The following is a 6,111-nucleotide window of genomic DNA, read 5'->3' on the forward strand; positions in this document are numbered from 1 at the left end:
AACTTTAAATTGGTGATAGTTCTAATAGTTTTGTTGGTAGGGTCTTCAGGGATTCTCTATGTAACATATTTTTCAGTAAACTGAAATAGTTGTACTTCTCCCTTTCCAATCTGGATGCCTTTTCTTTTTTTTACTTAATTGCTCTAGTGGGACTTATAGCTGTGCTGAATAGGAGCTGAGAGTGGGCACCTTGATCTTACTCCTAATCCTAGCAGGAAAGTTTTCGGTTTTATACCATTGAGGTTTTTTAAATATAGATTTTATGTTGAGATGCATTCCTTTTACACCCAGTTTCTTGAGTGTTTTCAACATGAAAGGATGTTGAATCTTGGCCAGTGCTTTTCCTGCATCTATTGAGAGGATTATAAGAGTTTTCCATATTTATTTAAGTCAGTTTATTAACATATAATGTATTACTGGTTTCAGAGGTAGAGGTCAGTGATTTATCAGTCTTCTAGAAAACCCAGTGCTCATTACCTCGTATGCCCTCCCTAATGTCCAGCACCCAGTTACCCCATCCCCCCACCCAACTCCCCTCCAGCAATGCTCAGTTTGTTCCCGATGATTAAGAGTCTTTTATGGTTTTTCTCCCTCTCTGATTTTGTCTTCATTTTATTAATTTACTACATTAATTATTTTCATATATTGATCTACCTTTGTATCCCAGGGGAAAATCCCATTTGATCATGGTGTATAGTCTCCTCAATGTCCTGTTGCATTTGGTTTGCTAGAATTTTATTGAGATTTTTTGCAAATATAAGAAAAGCACAGGCAGGAGGGTGCCTGGGTGGTGCAGTTGGTTGAGTGACAGACTCTTGGTTTCAGCTCATGTCATGACCTCGTGGTCATGAGATCAAGCCCCACATCCAGCTTTGTGCTCAGTGTGGAGTCTGCTTGACATTCTCTCCCTCTGCCCCTCCTGGTCATGCTTTCTCTCTCTCTCTCTAAAATGAAGAAATAACTCTTAAAAACAAACAAACAAAAATAAACCATAGGCCAATATCCCTATACCTAGTTTCCTGATATGACTTTGGTATCAGGGTAATGCTGGCCTCATAAAATAGTTTAATTTAGGGGGCACCTGGGTGGCTCAGTCAGTTAAAGCCATCTGCCTTTGGCTCAGGTCATGATCCCAGAGTCTTGGGATGGAGCCCTTAGGCTCTCTGTCAAATAAATAAAAAAATTTTTTTTTAAGTTTAGGAGTGTTCCCTCCTCTTCTGTTTTTAAGAGTTTGAGAAGAACTGGTGTTAACTTTTTTAAATGTTTGGTATAATTCTCCAGTGAAATCATCTGGTCCTGGTGTTTCCTACTAGGTATGATGTCTACCTTTTCAGTTCTGAGTCTCCTTTTTTTTAGTCTAGCTAAGGGATTGTCAACTTTATCATATTTGAAAAAAATACACCATTTAGTTATAATATTTTCCATTGTATTTTTAATCTTCATTTTCTTACTTTTAAAATTTTTTTTTTCAGTGTTCCAAGATTCATTGTTTATGCAGCACACCCAGTGCTCCATGCAGTTGTGCCCTCCATAATACCCACCACCAGGCTCACCCAACCTCCCCACCCTTCTCCCCTCCAAAGCCCTCTGTTTCTCAGAGTCCACAGTCTTCATGGTTCCTCTCCCCCTCCAATTTCCCCCAATTCACTTTTCCTTTCCTTCTCTTAATGTCCTCCATGTTATTCCTTATACTCCACAAATAAGAAAAACCATATGATAATTGACTCTTTCTGTTGACTTATTTCACTCAGCATAATCTCTTCCAGTCCCATCCATGTTGATAAAAAAGTTGGGTATTCATCCTTTCTGATGGAGGCATAATATTCCATTGTAGATATGGATCATATCTTCTTTATCCATTTGTCCATTGAAGGGCATCTTGGCTCTTTCCAGTTTGGCAACTGTGTCCATTGCTGCTATGAACATTGGGGTACAGATGGCCCTGCTTTTCACTACATCTGTATCTTTTCTCCATTTATTTTTGCTCTGATATTTGTTGTGTTTTTTCTTCTACTAACATTGGGCTTAAGTTCTTTTTCTAGGGTGTACATATAGATTGCTTATTTAAGAGCTCTCTTTTAAGGTAGGCATTAACTTCCCCAGTAGAGCTGTTGCTGCTGCATCACATAAATTTTGCCATACTGTGTTTCCATTTTCATTTGTTTCAAGTTTTTTTTTACTTCTGTTCTTATTTCTTTGATGCATTCTCAGTTCAGGAGCATGTTTAATTTCCACACATTTGTGAAATTTCTTCTATTACTGATTTCCTTTTCATAGCACTGTGGTCAGAAAAGATACTTGGTATAATTTCAGTTCTCTTACATTTGCCACCATGTGTTTTATAACTTAAGGCATATCCTGGAAAAAGGTCTATGCATGCTGGAAAAATGTATATTTTGCTGCTGTTGGTTAAAATTATCTGAATATGTGTTTAGGTCCAGTGTTTCCTTACTGATTTTTCTGTCTGAGTGATATATCCATTGTTTAAAGTAGGGTTTTCAGGGACGCCTGGGTGGCTCGGTGGGTTAAAGCCTCTGCCTTCAGCTCAGGTCATGGTCCCAGGGTCCTGGGATCAAGCTCCACATCAGGCTCTCTGCTCAGTGGGGGGGCCTGCTTCCTCCTCTCTCTCTGCCTGCCTCTCTGCCTACTTGTGATCTCTGCCTGTCAAACAAAAAATAAATAAAATCTTTTTTTAAAAAATGGGGTTTTCAAGTCCCTTACTATTATCATATTATGTTTCTCTATAGTAATATATTAATATTTGCTTAGTACATTTACATGCTGCAGGACTGATGAATATTTATTTATGGTTATTACAGTCTATTGATAGACTGACCTGTTTGTTTTAAAATGTTTTTGTTACAATTTTGTCTTAATGTCTATTTTTTTTCCCTTATGTAAGTATATCTACCCCTGCTTTCTTTTGGTTTCCATTTGCATGGAATGTCTTTCTTTCTCCCTGTCTTCACTTTGAGCCCATTGGTGTCCTTAAAGCTGAGGCAAGTCACTTGGAGGCAGCATACACTTGTTTTTTTCCCATTCTTATTACGCCTTCTGTTTTAAACAGTTATTGTGAAGTATCCATGTTTATGAATTTTTTTCTGCAATGTCTTACAGCTATATCCAATATAATTTATTTTATGCTAAAAATTTTTCTGCAGGAAGGTCATATTGATTCTCTTCCTATCTTTCTCCTTAAAATGTGGAACTGTCATTCAGTTTGTGGAATATATAAACTAGAGCTTTAATTACTTCTGTGCTATCTTTAGTATCTGTGTCACTACTGTGTCAGGTTTGTTTCATTTCTTTTCCCCAGTCTAGGTATGTTTTTCTGCTTCTTTGCTTGCTTGGTAATTTTTGAATGGCAAAAAGATAGTGTGACTTTTTCTTTTTTTAGAGGTTAGAAAGCTCAAAGGATAAAAAATTACCTAAGTTTTTTGAGCTTTGTGCTAGGACATATTTAAGTTATTTGAAGACAGTTTAGTTGATTGTTTGAATCTGTGTTTTAAGATTTTTTTTTAATTTTTAATTTTTTATAAACATATATTTTTATCCCCAGGGGTACAGGTCTGTGAATCACCAGGTTTACACACTTCACAGCACTCACCAAAGCACATACCCTCCCCAATGTCCATAATCCCACCCCCTTCTCACAAACCCCCTCCCCCCAGCAACCCTCAGTTTGTTTTGTGAGATTAAGAGTCACTTATGGTTTGTCTCCCTCCCAATTCCATCTTGTTTCATTGATTCTTCTCCTACCCACTTAAGCCCCCATGTTGCATCACCACTTCCTCATATCAGGGAGATCATATGATAGTTGTTTTTCTCTGCTTGACTTATTTCGCTAAGCATGATACGCTCTAGTTCCATCCATGTCGTCGCAAATGGCAAGACTTCATTTCTTTTGATGGCTGCATAGTATTCTATTGTGTATATATACCACATCTTCTTGATCCATTCATCTGTTGATGGACATCTAGGTTCTTTCCATAGTTTGGCTATTGTGGACATTGCTGCTATAAACATTCGGGTGCACGTGCCCCTTTGGATCACTCCGTTTGTATCTTTAGGGTAAATACCCAGTAGTGCAATTGCTGGGTCATAGGGCAGTTCTATTTTCAACATTTTGAGGAACCTCCATGCTGTTTTCCAGAGTGACTGCACCAGCTTGCATTCCCACCAACAGTGTAGATTTTTTTTTTAGGCAACAACAGATGATGTTTATTCTAAGGCTAATTATAGCAACCACTAAGGGAAGACCTTTCCAAGTTCTCTGCCATTGGCTTGTGAATTATTAGATTTTCCTAATAATTAGATTTTCCTTCCTATCTCCAAGGCTCCGGCTTGCAGATAGCCAGTAGCACAGGCCCATGAGAACAATGGACACTGCTGGTCTAACCCATTTCATTGGTCCTTTTCCAGCTATCAGGTAGTTTCTTCCCCTGTGTGTGGGTCTGTTCATATACCAACATTACTCTAAGGCAAGTCTCTGCAAACCTCAGTGAGTTCTCTTCTCTCTTTGTTCTGCAAACTCTATCTTTTCTTTCATTTTTATTTGTTTAAATTTTAATCCCAGCGTAGTGAACAAAGGTGTTGTAGGACTTTCAGGTCTACAATGCAGTGATTCAACAATCATTTACATTATTCATTGCTCTTCACAACAAGTCTACTTGTAATCCACTTCACCTGTTTTACCACCTCCCACCCACTTCCCCTTCAGGCATCATCTGTGTCTTCTCTACAGTTAAGAATCTACTTTTTTTGGTTTATCTTGTTTTTATTTGTTTATTGTTTTGTTCCTTGATTCCACAAATGAGTGCAATTATATGGTATTTACCTTTCTGTGAATAACTTATTTCACTTAGCATTATACTCCCTAGATCCATCCATGTGGTTGCACATGGCAAGATTTCATTCTTTATTTTATGGCTGGTTAATATTCATGTGTGTGTGTGTGTGTGTGTGTGTACACACACCCCTTAACCTATCAGTGGACACTTGGGCTGCTTCTATAATTTGGCTATTGTAATAATGCTGCAGTAAACATAGGGGTACATACATGGGGGCTTAAGTGGGTAGGAGAAGAATCAATGAAACAAGATGGGATTGGGAGGGAGACAAACCATAAGTGACTCTTAATCTCACAAAACAAACTGAGGGTTGCTGGGGGGAGGGGGTTTGGGAGAAGGGGGTGGGATTATGGACACTGGGGAGGGTATGTGCTTGGGTGAGTGCTGTGAGGTGTGTAAACCTGGTGATTCACAGACCTGTACCCCTGGGGATAAAAACATATGTTTATAAAAAATAAAAAATTTTAAAAAAAAAGAATATTTTTGTATTCTTTGGTAAAGAAAGATATTCCATGTGCATGGATTGGAAAATAAATAGTTAAAATGTGCGTACTACAAAACCATCTATAGATTTAATGCAGTCCCTATCAATATCAACAGCATTTTTCACTGAACTAGAACAAGAAATCCTAAAATGTGTATTGAACCAAAAAAGAAACCTGAATAGCCAAAGCAATCTTGAAACAGAAAAAGAAAGCTAGAGGTATTACAAATCTGGATGTAAAGTTAATTTACAAAGCTGCAATAATCAAAAAAAGTATGGTACTGTCACCAAAAAAAGACAAGAAGATCAAGGGAACAGAATAAAAGGCCCAGAAATCACCCCACAAATTCGTGCTCAGTTAACTTTTGACAACGGAGGCAAGAACATACAGTGGGGAAAAAAACAATCTCTTCAATAAATGGTGCTGGGGAAAACTAGATAGCAAGAGAATGAGCTGGGGCCATTTAGACCATACACAAAAATAAACTCAAAATGGATTATGAACCTAAATGTGAGACCTGAAACCATAAAAACCTGAGAAGAGAGCACAGGTTTTCATGTCTCTGATGTCCTTTGTAGCAATATTTTTCTAGATATGTCTGCTGGGACAAGGAAAATACAAAACCAAATAAAGTTTTGGAACTACAACAAAATGAAAAGCTTCTGTACCACCAAGGAAACAATCAGCAAAACTAAACTGCAGCCTAGGGAATGGGAGAAGATATTTTCAAATGACTTATCTGTTGAAGGGTCAGTATCCAAAATCTGTAAAAAACT

The sequence above is a fragment of the Mustela erminea genome, chromosome 3 (genome assembly GCF_009829155.1).
Source record: "Mustela erminea isolate mMusErm1 chromosome 3, mMusErm1.Pri, whole genome shotgun sequence".
NCBI lineage: Eukaryota > Metazoa > Chordata > Mammalia > Carnivora > Mustelidae > Mustela > Mustela erminea.